At 51.1% G+C, this 20475-nt stretch overlaps 24 non-coding genes across 24 annotated transcripts; all 24 read right to left on the bottom strand.

Annotated features, from left to right (window-relative positions):
• Nucleotides 1-175: 175 nt before the first annotated feature.
• Trnaa-agc lies at nt 176-248 on the bottom strand. The gene has a single exon. It is a non-coding gene; the product is annotated as a tRNA-Ala (tRNA).
• A 416-nt stretch (nt 249-664) lies between these two features.
• Nucleotides 665-737, bottom strand: Trnaa-ugc. The gene has a single exon. It is a non-coding gene; the product is annotated as a tRNA-Ala (tRNA).
• Nucleotides 738-1750: 1013 nt separating this feature from the next.
• Nucleotides 1751-1823, bottom strand: Trnaa-agc. The gene has a single exon. It is a non-coding gene; the product is annotated as a tRNA-Ala (tRNA).
• A 416-nt stretch (nt 1824-2239) lies between these two features.
• On the bottom strand, nt 2240-2312 carry Trnaa-ugc. The gene has a single exon. It is a non-coding gene; the product is annotated as a tRNA-Ala (tRNA).
• A 1014-nt stretch (nt 2313-3326) lies between these two features.
• On the bottom strand, nt 3327-3399 carry Trnaa-agc. The gene has a single exon. It is a non-coding gene; the product is annotated as a tRNA-Ala (tRNA).
• A 416-nt stretch (nt 3400-3815) lies between these two features.
• On the bottom strand, nt 3816-3888 carry Trnaa-ugc. Its single transcript has one exon. It is a non-coding gene; the product is annotated as a tRNA-Ala (tRNA).
• Nucleotides 3889-4901: 1013 nt separating this feature from the next.
• Trnaa-agc lies at nt 4902-4974 on the bottom strand. Its single transcript has one exon. It is a non-coding gene; the product is annotated as a tRNA-Ala (tRNA).
• Nucleotides 4975-6477: 1503 nt separating this feature from the next.
• Trnaa-agc lies at nt 6478-6550 on the bottom strand. The gene has a single exon. It is a non-coding gene; the product is annotated as a tRNA-Ala (tRNA).
• Nucleotides 6551-6966: 416 nt separating this feature from the next.
• Trnaa-ugc lies at nt 6967-7039 on the bottom strand. The gene has a single exon. It is a non-coding gene; the product is annotated as a tRNA-Ala (tRNA).
• Nucleotides 7040-8543: 1504 nt separating this feature from the next.
• On the bottom strand, nt 8544-8616 carry Trnaa-ugc. Its single transcript has one exon. It is a non-coding gene; the product is annotated as a tRNA-Ala (tRNA).
• A 1013-nt stretch (nt 8617-9629) lies between these two features.
• Trnaa-agc lies at nt 9630-9702 on the bottom strand. The gene has a single exon. It is a non-coding gene; the product is annotated as a tRNA-Ala (tRNA).
• Nucleotides 9703-10118: 416 nt separating this feature from the next.
• On the bottom strand, nt 10119-10191 carry Trnaa-ugc. The gene has a single exon. It is a non-coding gene; the product is annotated as a tRNA-Ala (tRNA).
• A 1013-nt stretch (nt 10192-11204) lies between these two features.
• On the bottom strand, nt 11205-11277 carry Trnaa-agc. Its single transcript has one exon. It is a non-coding gene; the product is annotated as a tRNA-Ala (tRNA).
• A 416-nt stretch (nt 11278-11693) lies between these two features.
• Nucleotides 11694-11766, bottom strand: Trnaa-ugc. Its single transcript has one exon. It is a non-coding gene; the product is annotated as a tRNA-Ala (tRNA).
• A 1013-nt stretch (nt 11767-12779) lies between these two features.
• On the bottom strand, nt 12780-12852 carry Trnaa-agc. The gene has a single exon. It is a non-coding gene; the product is annotated as a tRNA-Ala (tRNA).
• Nucleotides 12853-13268: 416 nt separating this feature from the next.
• Trnaa-ugc lies at nt 13269-13341 on the bottom strand. Its single transcript has one exon. It is a non-coding gene; the product is annotated as a tRNA-Ala (tRNA).
• A 1013-nt stretch (nt 13342-14354) lies between these two features.
• Nucleotides 14355-14427, bottom strand: Trnaa-agc. The gene has a single exon. It is a non-coding gene; the product is annotated as a tRNA-Ala (tRNA).
• A 416-nt stretch (nt 14428-14843) lies between these two features.
• Nucleotides 14844-14916, bottom strand: Trnaa-ugc. The gene has a single exon. It is a non-coding gene; the product is annotated as a tRNA-Ala (tRNA).
• A 1013-nt stretch (nt 14917-15929) lies between these two features.
• Trnaa-agc lies at nt 15930-16002 on the bottom strand. The gene has a single exon. It is a non-coding gene; the product is annotated as a tRNA-Ala (tRNA).
• A 416-nt stretch (nt 16003-16418) lies between these two features.
• Nucleotides 16419-16491, bottom strand: Trnaa-ugc. Its single transcript has one exon. It is a non-coding gene; the product is annotated as a tRNA-Ala (tRNA).
• Nucleotides 16492-17504: 1013 nt separating this feature from the next.
• Trnaa-agc lies at nt 17505-17577 on the bottom strand. The gene has a single exon. It is a non-coding gene; the product is annotated as a tRNA-Ala (tRNA).
• A 416-nt stretch (nt 17578-17993) lies between these two features.
• On the bottom strand, nt 17994-18066 carry Trnaa-ugc. Its single transcript has one exon. It is a non-coding gene; the product is annotated as a tRNA-Ala (tRNA).
• Nucleotides 18067-19079: 1013 nt separating this feature from the next.
• Trnaa-agc lies at nt 19080-19152 on the bottom strand. The gene has a single exon. It is a non-coding gene; the product is annotated as a tRNA-Ala (tRNA).
• A 416-nt stretch (nt 19153-19568) lies between these two features.
• Trnaa-ugc lies at nt 19569-19641 on the bottom strand. Its single transcript has one exon. It is a non-coding gene; the product is annotated as a tRNA-Ala (tRNA).
• Between the last annotated feature and the right edge of the window lie 834 nt (nt 19642-20475).

Below are 20475 nucleotides of genomic sequence, written 5' to 3'. Positions count from 1 at the left end.
CTTGTACTGTTTCTAAATTATGTGTAGTGGTGGGAGGAGGGTGCTTCGTGCGCATTACAGCACGCTTGCCAATTGTGGCTGCTAATCGTTGGCTCGTATCTGCCTTGACACATTTTCTGGCTGTGAATTATTCCACTTGCATGGCAGTGTGCGCATGTTGGGGTGTTAAAAATTCTGGAGGCGCTGGGTATCGATCCCAGTACCTCTCGCATGCTAAGCGAGCGCTCTACCATCTGAGCTACGCCCCCTGCTGACGAACCGCGCTACATACAGCCATATCAATGACACAGACCCTTGCACTCCCATTATTCCGCTGACAAACACTACTCTCAATGTGTCCGTGAGGGTGTCTTTCAGGTTTCCTGCATTCTGTATCGAATCGTAGTTGGCCAAAATCAAAGTGGCACGCACGACGTCGAAAATAGCGTTCGGCCAACGCTCTGAGGTAGACGAACGTGTTGTCCACTCTCTAGACTTCATTGAGGTTAGGCCGTTATACCTAAGGCAGATTTGCACTCGATGACACCTCGACAACAGCCGGTCCTCACATTTACGTCTTGCTCTCCTTACGTCAGTATACGAGTCTGTGACGCTGGCTTTGCAACATCTTGCGTGCCTTTAGGCTCGCCGCGACCAACACTTACCACGCACTGACCACAAAACATGGAGGCGCCGGGGCTTGAACCCGGGACCTTTCACATGCAAAGCGAACGCTCTACCAACTGAGCTACGCCCCCAAGCACAACCAAGCTGCGCTGTTCTCCGTTCTTTGCTACTCTTATGTGCACGGACACGATGGTTGGTTGGTTTGCAGGGGTGAAGGGACCAGAGTACAAAGGCGCGGACACGTTCACATACGCAAGAGTTCCAAGTAGTTTCGATGCTCTGGTATTACGACTGCAAATTCCGTCCGTTTTTAACGTCTTAAATTGAAGGGACAGTCACAAGTTGCTCCGTTTTCACTCCATGTCGACAATCACACAGCACCTGAGGTAACAAGCACATCTGAAGACCCATTGTGCACTCGACTGTTCATGCCAACTCACTGCCTCGCACTTTACTACTGTGTACCACTCTTGTCGTCCAACTGCAAAAGACTGGGCCACAACAACTTTCCGCGTCTCCATTGCACTGCGCAAACTACGAAACGCTCCCCAAACATGGCACTCACCCACGCAGACGACTTTTCCGACTTTACACGACGCTCACGCAACGCTCACGCTAGTGACAGCCTTATTTAGAGCTTGACGTCGCACACAAGCGAATGAGCACATTTCGCCTACGACTTAGGCCGCCCTCCTAGTGTGGCTGTTCGGTGTCTGCAGGCAGCGAGGGGCTGCAAGCTTCCTGTGTTCGCGCCTATGTCACCTCTGCTTGCTTGTCAGAGACAGAGTATCGCAAAACATACAAGTCACTCCATGAATTGATTGCTACGGCATCTGTCATCAGCAGTCACAACTAGCAACACCAGTAGCAGCCGACTGCACGTCAAGAATTGGAATGTGCAGTGGGATTTTTGTGAATTCGGCGCAAGGCTGATCTTTGCGACATAGGTTTGAGAATCTTATGGGAACACTTGTACTGTTTCTAAATTATGTGTAGTGGTGGGAGGAGGGTGCTTCGTGCGCATTACAGCACGCTTGCCAATTGTGGCTGCTAATCGTTGGCTCGTATCTGCCTTGACACATTTTCTGGCTGTGAATTATTCCACTTGCATGGCAGTGTGCGCATGTTGGGGTGTTAAAAATTCTGGAGGCGCTGGGTATCGATCCCAGTACCTCTCGCATGCTAAGCGAGCGCTCTACCATCTGAGCTACGCCCCCTGCTGACGAACCGCGCTACATACAGCCATATCAATGACACAGACCCTTGCACTCCCATTATTCCGCTGACAAACACTACTCTCAATGTGTCCGTGAGGGTGTCTTTCAGGTTTCCTGCATTCTGTATCGAATCGTAGTTGGCCAAAATCAAAGTGGCACGCACGACGTCGAAAATAGCGTTCGGCCAACGCTCTGAGGTAGACGAACGTGTTGTCCACTCTCTAGACTTCATTGAGGTTAGGCCGTTATACCTAAGGCAGATTTGCACTCGATGACACCTCGACAACAGCCGGTCCTCACATTTACGTCTTGCTCTCCTTACGTCAGTATACGAGTCTGTGACGCTGGCTTTGCAACATCTTGCGTGCCTTTAGGCTCGCCGCGACCAACACTTACCACGCACTGACCACAAAACATGGAGGCGCCGGGGCTTGAACCCGGGACCTTTCACATGCAAAGCGAACGCTCTACCAACTGAGCTACGCCCCCAAGCACAACCAAGCTGCGCTGTTCTCCGTTCTTTGCTACTCTTATGTGCACGGACACGATGGTTGGTTGGTTTGCAGGGGTGAAGGGACCAGAGTACAAAGGCGCGGACACGTTCACATACGCAAGAGTTCCAAGTAGTTTCGATGCTCTGGTATTACGACTGCAAATTCCGTCCGTTTTTAACGTCTTAAATTGAAGGGACAGTCACAAGTTGCTCCGTTTTCACTCCATGTCGACAATCACACAGCACCTGAGGTAACAAGCACATCTGAAGACCCATTGTGCACTCGACTGTTCATGCCAACTCACTGCCTCGCACTTTACTACTGTGTACCACTCTTGTCGTCCAACTGCAAAAGACTGGGCCACAACAACTTTCCGCGTCTCCATTGCACTGCGCAAACTACGAAACGCTCCCCAAACATGGCACTCACCCACGCAGACGACTTTTCCGACTTTACACGACGCTCACGCAACGCTCACGCTAGTGACAGCCTTATTTAGAGCTTGACGTCGCACACAAGCGAATGAGCACATTTCGCCTACGACTTAGGCCGCCCTCCTAGTGTGGCTGTTCGGTGTCTGCAGGCAGCGAGGGGCTGCAAGCTTCCTGTGTTCGCGCCTATGTCACCTCTGCTTGCTTGTCAGAGACAGAGTATCGCAAAAACATACAAGTCACTCCATGAATTGATTGCTACGGCATCTGTCATCAGCAGTCACAACTAGCAACACCAGTAGCAGCCGACTGCACGTCAAGAATTGGAATGTGCAGTGGGATTTTTGTGAATTCGGCGCAAGGCTGATCTTTGCGACATAGGTTTGAGAATCTTATGGGAACACTTGTACTGTTTCTAAATTATGTGTAGTGGTGGGAGGAGGGTGCTTCGTGCGCATTACAGCACGCTTGCCAATTGTGGCTGCTAATCGTTGGCTCGTATCTGCCTTGACACATTTTCTGGCTGTGAATTATTCCACTTGCATGGCAGTGTGCGCATGTTGGGGTGTTAAAAATTCTGGAGGCGCTGGGTATCGATCCCAGTACCTCTCGCATGCTAAGCGAGCGCTCTACCATCTGAGCTACGCCCCCTGCTGACGAACCGCGCTACATACAGCCATATCAATGACACAGACCCTTGCACTCCCATTATTCCGCTGACAAACACTACTCTCAATGTGTCCGTGAGGGTGTCTTTCAGGTTTCCTGCATTCTGTATCGAATCGTAGTTGGCCAAAATCAAAGTGGCACGCACGACGTCGAAAATAGCGTTCGGCCAACGCTCTGAGGTAGACGAACGTGTTGTCCACTCTCTAGACTTCATTGAGGTTAGGCCGTTATACCTAAGGCAGATTTGCACTCGATGACACCTCGACAACAGCCGGTCCTCACATTTACGTCTTGCTCTCCTTACGTCAGTATACGAGTCTGTGACGCTGGCTTTGCAACATCTTGCGTGCCTTTAGGCTCGCCGCGACCAACACTTACCACGCACTGACCACAAAACATGGAGGCGCCGGGGCTTGAACCCGGGACCTTTCACATGCAAAGCGAACGCTCTACCAACTGAGCTACGCCCCCAAGCACAACCAAGCTGCGCTGTTCTCCGTTCTTTGCTACTCTTATGTGCACGGACACGATGGTTGGTTGGTTTGCAGGGGTGAAGGGACCAGAGTACAAAGGCGCGGACACGTTCACATACGCAAGAGTTCCAAGTAGTTTCGATGCTCTGGTATTACGACTGCAAATTCCGTCCGTTTTTAACGTCTTAAATTGAAGGGACAGTCACAAGTTGCTCCGTTTTCACTCCATGTCGACAATCACACAGCACCTGAGGTAACAAGCACATCTGAAGACCCATTGTGCACTCGACTGTTCATGCCAACTCACTGCCTCGCACTTTACTACTGTGTACCACTCTTGTCGTCCAACTGCAAAAGACTGGGCCACAACAACTTTCCGCGTCTCCATTGCACTGCGCAAACTACGAAACGCTCCCCAAACATGGCACTCACCCACGCAGACGACTTTTCCGACTTTACACGACGCTCACGCAACGCTCACGCTAGTGACAGCCTTATTTAGAGCTTGACGTCGCACACAAGCGAATGAGCACATTTCGCCTACGACTTAGGCCGCCCTCCTAGTGTGGCTGTTCGGTGTCTGCAGGCAGCGAGGGGCTGCAAGCTTCCTGTGTTCGCGCCTATGTCACCTCTGCTTGCTTGTCAGAGACAGAGTATCGCAAAACATACAAGTCACTCCATGAATTGATTGCTACGGCATCTGTCATCAGCAGTCACAACTAGCAACACCAGTAGCAGCCGACTGCACGTCAAGAATTGGAATGTGCAGTGGGATTTTTGTGAATTCGGCGCAAGGCTGATCTTTGCGACATAGGTTTGAGAATCTTATGGGAACACTTGTACTGTTTCTAAATTATGTGTAGTGGTGGGAGGAGGGTGCTTCGTGCGCATTACAGCACGCTTGCCAATTGTGGCTGCTAATCGTTGGCTCGTATCTGCCTTGACACATTTTCTGGCTGTGAATTATTCCACTTGCATGGCAGTGTGCGCATGTTGGGGTGTTAAAAATTCTGGAGGCGCTGGGTATCGATCCCAGTACCTCTCGCATGCTAAGCGAGCGCTCTACCATCTGAGCTACGCCCCCTGCTGACGAACCGCGCTACATACAGCCATATCAATGACACAGACCCTTGCACTCCCATTATTCCGCTGACAAACACTACTCTCAATGTGTCCGTGAGGGTGTCTTTCAGGTTTCCTGCATTCTGTATCGAATCGTAGTTGGCCAAAATCAAAGTGGCACGCACGACGTCGAAAATAGCGTTCGGCCAACGCTCTGAGGTAGACGAACGTGTTGTCCACTCTCTAGACTTCATTGAGGTTAGGCCGTTATACCTAAGGCAGATTTGCACTCGATGACACCTCGACAACAGCCGGTCCTCACATTTACGTCTTGCTCTCCTTACGTCAGTATACGAGTCTGTGACGCTGGCTTTGCAACATCTTGCGTGCCTTTAGGCTCGCCGCGACCAACACTTACCACGCACTGACCACAAAACATGGAGGCGCCGGGGCTTGAACCCGGGACCTTTCACATGCCAAAGCGAACGCTCTACCAACTGAGCTACGCCCCCAAGCACAACCAAGCTGCGCTGTTCTCCGTTCTTTGCTACTCTTATGTGCACGGACACGATGGTTGGTTGGTTTGCAGGGGTGAAGGGACCAGAGTACAAAGGCGCGGACACGTTCACATACGCAAGAGTTCCAAGTAGTTTCGATGCTCTGGTATTACGACTGCAAATTCCGTCCGTTTTTAACGTCTTAAATTGAAGGGACAGTCACAAGTTGCTCCGTTTTCACTCCATGTCGACAATCACACAGCACCTGAGGTAACAAGCACATCTGAAGACCCATTGTGCACTCGACTGTTCATGCCAACTCACTGCCTCGCACTTTACTACTGTGTACCACTCTTGTCGTCCAACTGCAAAAGACTGGGCCACAACAACTTTCCGCGTCTCCATTGCACTGCGCAAACTACGAAACGCTCCCCAAACATGGCACTCACCCACGCAGACGACTTTTCCGACTTTACACGACGCTCACGCAACGCTCACGCTAGTGACAGCCTTATTTAGAGCTTGACGTCGCACACAAGCGAATGAGCACATTTCGCCTACGACTTAGGCCGCCCTCCTAGTGTGGCTGTTCGGTGTCTGCAGGCAGCGAGGGGCTGCAAGCTTCCTGTGTTCGCGCCTATGTCACCTCTGCTTGCTTGTCAGAGACAGAGTATCGCAAAACATACAAGTCACTCCATGAATTGATTGCTACGGCATCTGTCATCAGCAGTCACAACTAGCAACACCAGTAGCAGCCGACTGCACGTCAAGAATTGGAATGTGCAGTGGGATTTTTGTGAATTCGGCGCAAGGCTGATCTTTGCGACATAGGTTTGAGAATCTTATGGGAACACTTGTACTGTTTCTAAATTATGTGTAGTGGTGGGAGGAGGGTGCTTCGTGCGCATTACAGCACGCTTGCCAATTGTGGCTGCTAATCGTTGGCTCGTATCTGCCTTGACACATTTTCTGGCTGTGAATTATTCCACTTGCATGGCAGTGTGCGCATGTTGGGGTGTTAAAAATTCTGGAGGCGCTGGGTATCGATCCCAGTACCTCTCGCATGCTAAGCGAGCGCTCTACCATCTGAGCTACGCCCCCTGCTGACGAACCGCCCTACATACAGCCATATCAATGACACAGACCCTTGCACTCCCATTATTCCGCTGACAAACACTACTCTCAATGTGTCCGTGAGGGTGTCTTTCAGGTTTCCTGCATTCTGTATCGAATCGTAGTTGGCCAAAATCAAAGTGGCACGCACGACGTCGAAAATAGCGTTCGGCCAACGCTCTGAGGTAGACGAACGTGTTGTCCACTCTCTAGACTTCATTGAGGTTAGGCCGTTATACCTAAGGCAGATTTGCACTCGATGACACCTCGACAACAGCCGGTCCTCACATTTACGTCTTGCTCTCCTTACGTCAGTATACGAGTCTGTGACGCTGGCTTTGCAACATCTTGCGTGCCTTTAGGCTCGCCGCGACCAACACTTACCACGCACTGACCACAAAACATGGAGGCGCCGGGGCTTGAACCCGGGACCTTTCACATGCAAAGCGAACGCTCTACCAACTGAGCTACGCCCCCAAGCACAACCAAGCTGCGCTGTTCTCCGTTCTTTGCTACTCTTATGTGCACGGACACGATGGTTGGTTGGTTTGCAGGGGTGAAGGGACCAGAGTACAAAGGCGCGGACACGTTCACATACGCAAGAGTTCCAAGTAGTTTCGATGCTCTGGTATTACGACTGCAAATTCCGTCCGTTTTTAACGTCTTAAATTGAAGGGACAGTCACAAGTTGCTCCGTTTTCACTCCATGTCGACAATCACACAGCACCTGAGGTAACAAGCACATCTGAAGACCCATTGTGCACTCGACTGTTCATGCCAACTCACTGCCTCGCACTTTACTACTGTGTACCACTCTTGTCGTCCAACTGCAAAAGACTGGGCCACAACAACTTTCCGCGTCTCCATTGCACTGCGCAAACTACGAAACGCTCCCCAAACATGGCACTCACCCACGCAGACGACTTTTCCGACTTTACACGACGCTCACGCAACGCTCACGCTAGTGACAGCCTTATTTAGAGCTTGACGTCGCACACAAGCGAATGAGCACATTTCGCCTACGACTTAGGCCGCCCTCCTAGTGTGGCTGTTCGGTGTCTGCAGGCAGCGAGGGGCTGCAAGCTTCCTGTGTTCGCGCCTATGTCACCTCTGCTTGCTTGTCAGAGACAGAGTATCGCAAAACATACAAGTCACTCCATGAATTGATTGCTACGGCATCTGTCATCAGCAGTCACAACTAGCAACACCAGTAGCAGCCGACTGCACGTCAAGAATTGGAATGTGCAGTGGGATTTTTGTGAATTCGGCGCAAGGCTGATCTTTGCGACATAGGTTTGAGAATCTTATGGGAACACTTGTACTGTTTCTAAATTATGTGTAGTGGTGGGAGGAGGGTGCTTCGTGCGCATTACAGCACGCTTGCCAATTGTGGCTGCTAATCGTTGGCTCGTATCTGCCTTGACACATTTTCTGGCTGTGAATTATTCCACTTGCATGGCAGTGTGCGCATGTTGGGGTGTTAAAAATTCTGGAGGCGCTGGGTATCGATCCCAGTACCTCTCGCATGCCTAAGCGAGCGCTCTACCATCTGAGCTACGCCCCCTGCTGACGAACCGCCCTACATACAGCCATATCAATGACACAGACCCTTGCACTCCCATTATTCCGCTGACAAACACTACTCTCAATGTGTCCGTGAGGGTGTCTTTCAGGTTTCCTGCATTCTGTATCGAATCGTAGTTGGCCAAAATCAAAGTGGCACGCACGACGTCGAAAATAGCGTTCGGCCAACGCTCTGAGGTAGACGAACGTTGTTGTCCACTCTCTAGACTTCATTGAGGTTAGGCCGTTATACCTAAGGCAGATTTGCACTCGATGACACCTCGACAACAGCCGGTCCTCACATTTACGTCTTGCTCTCCTTACGTCAGTATACGAGTCTGTGACGCTGGCTTTGCAACATCTTGCGTGCCTTTAGGCTCGCCGCGACCAACACTTACCACGCACTGACCACAAAACATGGAGGCGCCGGGGCTTGAACCCGGGACCTTTCACATGCAAAGCGAACGCTCTACCAACTGAGCTACGCCCCCAAGCACAACCAAGCTGCGCTGTTCTCCGTTCTTTGCTACTCTTATGTGCACGGACACGATGGTTGGTTGGTTTGCAGGGGTGAAGGGACCAGAGTACAAAGGCGCGGACACGTTCACATACGCAAGAGTTCCAAGTAGTTTCGATGCTCTGGTATTACGACTGCAAATTCCGTCCGTTTTTAACGTCTTAAATTGAAGGGACAGTCACAAGTTGCTCCGTTTTCACTCCATGTCGACAATCACACAGCACCTGAGGTAACAAGCACATCTGAAGACCCATTGTGCACTCGACTGTTCATGCCAACTCACTGCCTCGCACTTTACTACTGTGTACCACTCTTGTCGTCCAACTGCAAAAGACTGGGCCACAACAACTTTCCGCGTCTCCATTGCACTGCGCAAACTACGAAACGCTCCCCAAACATGGCACTCACCCACGCAGACGACTTTTCCGACTTTACACGACGCTCACGCAACGCTCACGCTAGTGACAGCCTTATTTAGAGCTTGACGTCGCACACAAGCGAATGAGCACATTTCGCCTACGACTTAGGCCGCCCTCCTAGTGTGGCTGTTCGGTGTCTGCAGGCAGCGAGGGGCTGCAAGCTTCCTGTGTTCGCGCCTATGTCACCTCTGCTTGCTTGTCAGAGACAGAGTATCGCAAAACATACAAGTCACTCCATGAATTGATTGCTACGGCATCTGTCATCAGCAGTCACAACTAGCAACACCAGTAGCAGCCGACTGCACGTCAAGAATTGGAATGTGCAGTGGGATTTTTGTGAATTCGGCGCAAGGCTGATCTTTGCGACATAGGTTTGAGAATCTTATGGGAACACTTGTACTGTTTCTAAATTATGTGTAGTGGTGGGAGGAGGGTGCTTCGTGCGCATTACAGCACGCTTGCCAATTGTGGCTGCTAATCGTTGGCTCGTATCTGCCTTGACACATTTTCTGGCTGTGAATTATTCCACTTGCATGGCAGTGTGCGCATGTTGGGGTGTTAAAAATTCTGGAGGCGCTGGGTATCGATCCCAGTACCTCTCGCATGCTAAGCGAGCGCTCTACCATCTGAGCTACGCCCCCTGCTGACGAACCGCCCTACATACAGCCATATCAATGACACAGACCCTTGCACTCCCATTATTCCGCTGACAAACACTACTCTCAATGTGTCCGTGAGGGTGTCTTTCAGGTTTCCTGCATTCTGTATCGAATCGTAGTTGGCCAAAATCAAAGTGGCACGCACGACGTCGAAAATAGCGTTCGGCCAACGCTCTGAGGTAGACGAACGTGTTGTCCACTCTCTAGACTTCATTGAGGTTAGGCCGTTATACCTAAGGCAGATTTGCACTCGATGACACCTCGACAACAGCCGGTCCTCACATTTACGTCTTGCTCTCCTTACGTCAGTATACGAGTCTGTGACGCTGGCTTTGCAACATCTTGCGTGCCTTTAGGCTCGCCGCGACCAACACTTACCACGCACTGACCACAAAACATGGAGGCGCCGGGGCTTGAACCCGGGACCTTTCACATGCAAAGCGAACGCTCTACCAACTGAGCTACGCCCCCAAGCACAACCAAGCTGCGCTGTTCTCCGTTCTTTGCTACTCTTATGTGCACGGACACGATGGTTGGTTGGTTTGCAGGGGTGAAGGGACCAGAGTACAAAGGCGCGGACACGTTCACATACGCAAGAGTTCCAAGTAGTTTCGATGCTCTGGTATTACGACTGCAAATTCCGTCCGTTTTTAACGTCTTAAATTGAAGGGACAGTCACAAGTTGCTCCGTTTTCACTCCATGTCGACAATCACACAGCACCTGAGGTAACAAGCACATCTGAAGACCCATTGTGCACTCGACTGTTCATGCCAACTCACTGCCTCGCACTTTACTACTGTGTACCACTCTTGTCGTCCAACTGCAAAAGACTGGGCCACAACAACTTTCCGCGTCTCCATTGCACTGCGCAAACTACGAAACGCTCCCCAAACATGGCACTCACCCACGCAGACGACTTTTCCGACTTTACACGACGCTCACGCAACGCTCACGCTAGTGACAGCCTTATTTAGAGCTTGACGTCGCACACAAGCGAATGAGCACATTTCGCCTACGACTTAGGCCGCCCTCCTAGTGTGGCTGTTCGGTGTCTGCAGGCAGCGAGGGGCTGCAAGCTTCCTGTGTTCGCGCCTATGTCACCTCTGCTTGCTTGTCAGAGACAGAGTATCGCAAAACATACAAGTCACTCCATGAATTGATTGCTACGGCATCTGTCATCAGCAGTCACAACTAGCAACACCAGTAGCAGCCGACTGCACGTCAAGAATTGGAATGTGCAGTGGGATTTTTGTGAATTCGGCGCAAGGCTGATCTTTGCGACATAGGTTTGAGAATCTTATGGGAACACTTGTACTGTTTCTAAATTATGTGTAGTGGTGGGAGGAGGGTGCTTCGTGCGCATTACAGCACGCTTGCCAATTGTGGCTGCTAATCGTTGGCTCGTATCTGCCTTGACACATTTTCTGGCTGTGAATTATTCCACTTGCATGGCAGTGTGCGCATGTTGGGGTGTTAAAAATTCTGGAGGCGCTGGGTATCGATCCCAGTACCTCTCGCATGCTAAGCGAGCGCTCTACCATCTGAGCTACGCCCCCTGCTGACGAACCGCCCTACATACAGCCATATCAATGACACAGACCCTTGCACTCCCATTATTCCGCTGACAAACACTACTCTCAATGTGTCCGTGAGGGTGTCTTTCAGGTTTCCTGCATTCTGTATCGAATCGTAGTTGGCCAAAATCAAAGTGGCACGCACGACGTCGAAAATAGCGTTCGGCCAACGCTCTGAGGTAGACGAACGTGTTGTCCACTCTCTAGACTTCATTGAGGTTAGGCCGTTATACCTAAGGCAGATTTGCACTCGATGACACCTCGACAACAGCCGGTCCTCACATTTACGTCTTGCTCTCCTTACGTCAGTATACGAGTCTGTGACGCTGGCTTTGCAACATCTTGCGTGCCTTTAGGCTCGCCGCGACCAACACTTACCACGCACTGACCACAAAACATGGAGGCGCCGGGGCTTGAACCCGGGACCTTTCACATGCAAAGCGAACGCTCTACCAACTGAGCTACGCCCCCAAGCACAACCAAGCTGCGCTGTTCTCCGTTCTTTGCTACTCTTATGTGCACGGACACGATGGTTGGTTGGTTTGCAGGGGTGAAGGGACCAGAGTACAAAGGCGCGGACACGTTCACATACGCAAGAGTTCCAAGTAGTTTCGATGCTCTGGTATTACGACTGCAAATTCCGTCCGTTTTTAACGTCTTAAATTGAAGGGACAGTCACAAGTTGCTCCGTTTTCACTCCATGTCGACAATCACACAGCACCTGAGGTAACAAGCACATCTGAAGACCCATTGTGCACTCGACTGTTCATGCCAACTCACTGCCTCGCACTTTACTACTGTGTACCACTCTTGTCGTCCAACTGCAAAAGACTGGGCCACAACAACTTTCCGCGTCTCCATTGCACTGCGCAAACTACGAAACGCTCCCCAAACATGGCACTCACCCACGCAGACGACTTTTCCGACTTTACACGACGCTCACGCAACGCTCACGCTAGTGACAGCCTTATTTAGAGCTTGACGTCGCACACAAGCGAATGAGCACATTTCGCCTACGACTTAGGCCGCCCTCCTAGTGTGGCTGTTCGGTGTCTGCAGGCAGCGAGGGGCTGCAAGCTTCCTGTGTTCGCGCCTATGTCACCTCTGCTTGCTTGTCAGAGACAGAGTATCGCAAAACATACAAGTCACTCCATGAATTGATTGCTACGGCATCTGTCATCAGCAGTCACAACTAGCAACACCAGTAGCAGCCGACTGCACGTCAAGAATTGGAATGTGCAGTGGGATTTTTGTGAATTCGGCGCAAGGCTGATCTTTGCGACATAGGTTTGAGAATCTTATGGGAACACTTGTACTGTTTCTAAATTATGTGTAGTGGTGGGAGGAGGGTGCTTCGTGCGCATTACAGCACGCTTGCCAATTGTGGCTGCTAATCGTTGGCTCGTATCTGCCTTGACACATTTTCTGGCTGTGAATTATTCCACTTGCATGGCAGTGTGCGCATGTTGGGGTGTTAAAAATTCTGGAGGCGCTGGGTATCGATCCCAGTACCTCTCGCATGCTAAGCGAGCGCTCTACCATCTGAGCTACGCCCCCTGCTGACGAACCGCCCTACATACAGCCATATCAATGACACAGACCCTTGCACTCCCATTATTCCGCTGACAAACACTACTCTCAATGTGTCCGTGAGGGTGTCTTTCAGGTTTCCTGCATTCTGTATCGAATCGTAGTTGGCCAAAATCAAAGTGGCACGCACGACGTCGAAAATAGCGTTCGGCCAACGCTCTGAGGTAGACGAACGTGTTGTCCACTCTCTAGACTTCATTGAGGTTAGGCCGTTATACCTAAGGCAGATTTGCACTCGATGACACCTCGACAACAGCCGGTCCTCACATTTACGTCTTGCTCTCCTTACGTCAGTATACGAGTCTGTGACGCTGGCTTTGCAACATCTTGCGTGCCTTTAGGCTCGCCGCGACCAACACTTACCACGCACTGACCACAAAACATGGAGGCGCCGGGGCTTGAACCCGGGACCTTTCACATGCAAAGCGAACGCTCTACCAACTGAGCTACGCCCCCAAGCACAACCAAGCTGCGCTGTTCTCCGTTCTTTGCTACTCTTATGTGCACGGACACGATGGTTGGTTGGTTTGCAGGGGTGAAGGGACCAGAGTACAAAGGCGCGGACACGTTCACATACGCAAGAGTTCCAAGTAGTTTCGATGCTCTGGTATTACGACTGCAAATTCCGTCCGTTTTTAACGTCTTAAATTGAAGGGACAGTCACAAGTTGCTCCGTTTTCACTCCATGTCGACAATCACACAGCACCTGAGGTAACAAGCACATCTGAAGACCCATTGTGCACTCGACTGTTCATGCCAACTCACTGCCTCGCACTTTACTACTGTGTACCACTCTTGTCGTCCAACTGCAAAAGACTGGGCCACAACAACTTTCCGCGTCTCCATTGCACTGCGCAAACTACGAAACGCTCCCCAAACATGGCACTCACCCACGCAGACGACTTTTCCGACTTTACACGACGCTCACGCAACGCTCACGCTAGTGACAGCCTTATTTAGAGCTTGACGTCGCACACAAGCGAATGAGCACATTTCGCCTACGACTTAGGCCGCCCTCCTAGTGTGGCTGTTCGGTGTCTGCAGGCAGCGAGGGGCTGCAAGCTTCCTGTGTTCGCGCCTATGTCACCTCTGCTTGCTTGTCAGAGACAGAGTATCGCAAAACATACAAGTCACTCCATGAATTGATTGCTACGGCATCTGTCATCAGCAGTCACAACTAGCAACACCAGTAGCAGCCGACTGCACGTCAAGAATTGGAATGTGCAGTGGGATTTTTGTGAATTCGGCGCAAGGCTGATCTTTGCGACATAGGTTTGAGAATCTTATGGGAACACTTGTACTGTTTCTAAATTATGTGTAGTGGTGGGAGGAGGGTGCTTCGTGCGCATTACAGCACGCTTGCCAATTGTGGCTGCTAATCGTTGGCTCGTATCTGCCTTGACACATTTTCTGGCTGTGAATTATTCCACTTGCATGGCAGTGTGCGCATGTTGGGGTGTTAAAAATTCTGGAGGCGCTGGGTATCGATCCCAGTACCTCTCGCATGCTAAGCGAGCGCTCTACCATCTGAGCTACGCCCCCTGCTGACGAACCGCCCTACATACAGCCATATCAATGACACAGACCCTTGCACTCCCATTATTCCGCTGACAAACACTACTCTCAATGTGTCCGTGAGGGTGTCTTTCAGGTTTCCTGCATTCTGTATCGAATCGTAGTTGGCCAAAATCAAAGTGGCACGCACGACGTCGAAAATAGCGTTCGGCCAACGCTCTGAGGTAGACGAACGTGTTGTCCACTCTCTAGACTTCATTGAGGTTAGGCCGTTATACCTAAGGCAGATTTGCACTCGATGACACCTCGACAACAGCCGGTCCTCACATTTACGTCTTGCTCTCCTTACGTCAGTATACGAGTCTGTGACGCTGGCTTTGCAACATCTTGCGTGCCTTTAGGCTCGCCGCGACCAACACTTACCACGCACTGACCACAAAACATGGAGGCGCCGGGGCTTGAACCCGGGACCTTTCACATGCAAAGCGAACGCTCTACCAACTGAGCTACGCCCCCAAGCACAACCAAGCTGCGCTGTTCTCCGTTCTTTGCTACTCTTATGTGCACGGACACGATGGTTGGTTGGTTTGCAGGGGTGAAGGGACCAGAGTACAAAGGCGCGGACACGTTCACATACGCAAGAGTTCCAAGTAGTTTCGATGCTCTGGTATTACGACTGCAAATTCCGTCCGTTTTTAACGTCTTAAATTGAAGGGACAGTCACAAGTTGCTCCGTTTTCACTCCATGTCGACAATCACACAGCACCTGAGGTAACAAGCACATCTGAAGACCCATTGTGCACTCGACTGTTCATGCCAACTCACTGCCTCGCACTTTACTACTGTGTACCACTCTTGTCGTCCAACTGCAAAAGACTGGGCCACAACAACTTTCCGCGTCTCCATTGCACTGCGCAAACTACGAAACGCTCCCCAAACATGGCACTCACCCACGCAGACGACTTTTCCGACTTTACACGACGCTCACGCAACGCTCACGCTAGTGACAGCCTTATTTAGAGCTTGACGTCGCACACAAGCGAATGAGCACATTTCGCCTACGACTTAGGCCGCCCTCCTAGTGTGGCTGTTCGGTGTCTGCAGGCAGCGAGGGGCTGCAAGCTTCCTGTGTTCGCGCCTATGTCACCTCTGCTTGCTTGTCAGAGACAGAGTATCGCAAAACATACAAGTCACTCCATGAATTGATTGCTACGGCATCTGTCATCAGCAGTCACAACTAGCAACACCAGTAGCAGCCGACTGCACGTCAAGAATTGGAATGTGCAGTGGGATTTTTGTGAATTCGGCGCAAGGCTGATCTTTGCGACATAGGTTTGAGAATCTTATGGGAACACTTGTACTGTTTCTAAATTATGTGTAGTGGTGGGAGGAGGGTGCTTCGTGCGCATTACAGCACGCTTGCCAATTGTGGCTGCTAATCGTTGGCTCGTATCTGCCTTGACACATTTTCTGGCTGTGAATTATTCCACTTGCATGGCAGTGTGCGCATGTTGGGGTGTTAAAAATTCTGGAGGCGCTGGGTATCGATCCCAGTACCTCTCGCATGCTAAGCGAGCGCTCTACCATCTGAGCTACGCCCCCTGCTGACGAACCGCCCTACATACAGCCATATCAATGACACAGACCCTTGCACTCCCATTATTCCGCTGACAAACACTACTCTCAATGTGTCCGTGAGGGTGTCTTTCAGGTTTCCTGCATTCTGTATCGAATCGTAGTTGGCCAAAATCAAAGTGGCACGCACGACGTCGAAAATAGCGTTCGGCCAACGCTCTGAGGTAGACGAACGTGTTGTCCACTCTCTAGACTTCATTGAGGTTAGGCCGTTATACCTAAGGCAGATTTGCACTCGATGACACCTCGACAACAGCCGGTCCTCACATTTACGTCTTGCTCTCCTTACGTCAGTATACGAGTCTGTGACGCTGGCTTTGCAACATCTTGCGTGCCTTTAGGCTCGCCGCGACCAACACTTACCACGCACTGACCACAAAACATGGAGGCGCCGGGGCTTGAACCCGGGACCTTTCACATGCAAAGCGAACGCTCTACCAACTGAGCTACGCCCCCAAGCACAACCAAGCTGCGCTGTTCTCCGTTCTTTGCTACTCTTATGTGCACGGACACGATGGTTGGTTGGTTTGCAGGGGTGAAGGGACCAGAGTACAAAGGCGCGGACACGTTCACATACGCAAGAGTTCCAAGTAGTTTCGATGCTCTGGTATTACGACTGCAAATTCCGTCCGTTTTTAACGTCTTAAATTGAAGGGACAGTCACAAGTTGCTCCGTTTTCACTCCATGTCGACAATCACACAGCACCTGAGGTAACAAGCACATCTGAAGACCCATTGTGCACTCGACTGTTCATGCCAACTCACTGCCTCGCACTTTACTACTGTGTACCACTCTTGTCGTCCAACTGCAAAAGACTGGGCCACAACAACTTTCCGCGTCTCCATTGCACTGCGCAAACTACGAAACGCTCCCCAAACATGGCACTCACCCACGCAGACGACTTTTCCGACTTTACACGACGCTCACGCAACGCTCACGCTAGTGACAGCCTTATTTAGAGCTTGACGTCGCACACAAGCGAATGAGCACATTTCGCCTACGACTTAGGCCGCCCTCCTAGTGTGGCTGTTCGGTGTCTGCAGGCAGCGAGGGGCTGCAAGCTTCCTGTGTTCGCGCCTATGTCACCTCTGCTTGCTTGTCAGAGACAGAGTATCGCAAAACATACAAGTCACTCCATGAATTGATTGCTACGGCATCTGTCATCAGCAGTCACAACTAGCAACACCAGTAGCAGCCGACTGCACGTCAAGAATTGGAATGTGCAGTGGGATTTTTGTGAATTCGGCGCAAGGCTGATCTTTGCGACATAGGTTTGAGAATCTTATGGGAACACTTGTACTGTTTCTAAATTATGTGTAGTGGTGGGAGGAGGGTGCTTCGTGCGCATTACAGCACGCTTGCCAATTGTGGCTGCTAATCGTTGGCTCGTATCTGCCTTGACACATTTTCTGGCTGTGAATTATTCCACTTGCATGGCAGTGTGCGCATGTTGGGGTGTTAAAAATTCTGGAGGCGCTGGGTATCGATCCCAGTACCTCTCGCATGCTAAGCGAGCGCTCTACCATCTGAGCTACGCCCCCTGCTGACGAACCGCCCTACATACAGCCATATCAATGACACAGACCCTTGCACTCCCATTATTCCGCTGACAAACACTACTCTCAATGTGTCCGTGAGGGTGTCTTTCAGGTTTCCTGCATTCTGTATCGAATCGTAGTTGGCCAAAATCAAAGTGGCACGCACGACGTCGAAAATAGCGTTCGGCCAACGCTCTGAGGTAGACGAACGTGTTGTCCACTCTCTAGACTTCATTGAGGTTAGGCCGTTATACCTAAGGCAGATTTGCACTCGATGACACCTCGACAACAGCCGGTCCTCACATTTACGTCTTGCTCTCCTTACGTCAGTATACGAGTCTGTGACGCTGGCTTTGCAACATCTTGCGTGCCTTTAGGCTCGCCGCGACCAACACTTACCACGCACTGACCACAAAACATGGAGGCGCCGGGGCTTGAACCCGGGACCTTTCACATGCAAAGCGAACGCTCTACCAACTGAGCTACGCCCCCAAGCACAACCAAGCTGCGCTGTTCTCCGTTCTTTGCTACTCTTATGTGCACGGACACGATGGTTGGTTGGTTTGCAGGGGTGAAGGGACCAGAGTACAAAGGCGCGGACACGTTCACATACGCAAGAGTTCCAAGTAGTTTCGATGCTCTGGTATTACGACTGCAAATTCCGTCCGTTTTTAACGTCTTAAATTGAAGGGACAGTCACAAGTTGCTCCGTTTTCACTCCATGTCGACAATCACACAGCACCTGAGGTAACAAGCACATCTGAAGACCCATTGTGCACTCGACTGTTCATGCCAACTCACTGCCTCGCACTTTACTACTGTGTACCACTCTTGTCGTCCAACTGCAAAAGACTGGGCCACAACAACTTTCCGCGTCTCCATTGCACTGCGCAAACTACGAAACGCTCCCCAAACATGGCACTCACCCACGCAGACGACTTTTCCGACTTTACACGACGCTCACGCAACGCTCACGCTAGTGACAGCCTTATTTAGAGCTTGACGTCGCACACAAGCGAATGAGCACATTTCGCCTACGACTTAGGCCGCCCTCCTAGTGTGGCTGTTCGGTGTCTGCAGGCAGCGAGGGGCTGCAAGCTTCCTGTGTTCGCGCCTATGTCACCTCTGCTTGCTTGTCAGAGACAGAGTATCGCAAAACATACAAGTCACTCCATGAATTGATTGCTACGGCATCTGTCATCAGCAGTCACAACTAGCAACACCAGTAGCAGCCGACTGCACGTCAAGAATTGGAATGTGCAGTGGGATTTTTGTGAATTCGGCGCAAGGCTGATCTTTGCGACATAGGTTTGAGAATCTTATGGGAACACTTGTACTGTTTCTAAATTATGTGTAGTGGTGGGAGGAGGGTGCTTCGTGCGCATTACAGCACGCTTGCCAATTGTGGCTGCTAATCGTTGGCTCGTATCTGCCTTGACACATTTTCTGGCTGTGAATTATTCCACTTGCATGGCAGTGTGCGCATGTTGGGGTGTTAAAAATTCTGGAGGCGCTGGGTATCGATCCCAGTACCTCTCGCATGCTAAGCGAGCGCTCTACCATCTGAGCTACGCCCCCTGCTGACGAACCGCCCTACATACAGCCATATCAATGACACAGACCCTTGCACTCCCATTATTCCGCTGACAAACACTACTCTCAATGTGTCCGTGAGGGTGTCTTTCAGGTTTCCTGCATTCTGTATCGAATCGTAGTTGGCCAAAATCAAAGTGGCACGCACGACGTCGAAAATAGCGTTCGGCCAACGCTCTGAGGTAGACGAACGTGTTGTCCACTCTCTAGACTTCATTGAGGTTAGGCCGTTATACCTAAGGCAGATTTGCACTCGATGACACCTCGACAACAGCCGGTCCTCACATTTACGTCTTGCTCTCCTTACGTCAGTATACGAGTCTGTGACGCTGGCTTTGCAACATCTTGCGTGCCTTTAGGCTCGCCGCGACCAACACTTACCACGCACTGACCACAAAACATGGAGGCGCCGGGGCTTGAACCCGGGACCTTTCACATGCAAAGCGAACGCTCTACCAACTGAGCTACGCCCCCAAGCACAACCAAGCTGCGCTGTTCTCCGTTCTTTGCTACTCTTATGTGCACGGACACGATGGTTGGTTGGTTTGCAGGGGTGAAGGGACCAGAGTACAAAGGCGCGGACACGTTCACATACGCAAGAGTTCCAAGTAGTTTCGATGCTCTGGTATTACGACTGCAAATTCCGTCCGTTTTTAACGTCTTAAATTGAAGGGACAGTCACAAGTTGCTCCGTTTTCACTCCATGTCGACAATCACACAGCACCTGAGGTAACAAGCACATCTGAAGACCCATTGTGCACTCGACTGTTCATGCCAACTCACTGCCTCGCACTTTACTACTGTGTACCACTCTTGTCGTCCAACTGCAAAAGACTGGGCCACAACAACTTTCCGCGTCTCCATTGCACTGCGCAAACTACGAAACGCTCCCCAAACATGGCACTCACCCACGCAGACGACTTTTCCGACTTTACACGACGCTCACGCAACGCTCACGCTAGTGACAGCCTTATTTAGAGCTTGACGTCGCACACAAGCGAATGAGCACATTTCGCCTACGACTTAGGCCGCCCTCCTAGTGTGGCTGTTCGGTGTCTGCAGGCAGCGAGGGGCTGCAAGCTTCCTGTGTTCGCGCCTATGTCACCTCTGCTTGCTTGTCAGAGACAGAGTATCGCAAAACATACAAGTCACTCCATGAATTGATTGCTACGGCATCTGTCATCAGCAGTCACAACTAGCAACACCAGTAGCAGCCGACTGCACGTCAAGAATTGGAATGTGCAGTGGGATTTTTGTGAATTCGGCGCAAGGCTGATCTTTGCGACATAGGTTTGAGAATCTTATGGG

This window comes from Schistocerca piceifrons, unplaced genomic scaffold (genome assembly GCF_021461385.2).
Source record: "Schistocerca piceifrons isolate TAMUIC-IGC-003096 unplaced genomic scaffold, iqSchPice1.1 HiC_scaffold_1190, whole genome shotgun sequence".
NCBI lineage: Eukaryota > Metazoa > Arthropoda > Insecta > Orthoptera > Acrididae > Schistocerca > Schistocerca piceifrons.
Note: the sequence above shows the minus strand (reverse complement) of the source record. Positions and strands in the feature narration are given on the sequence as shown.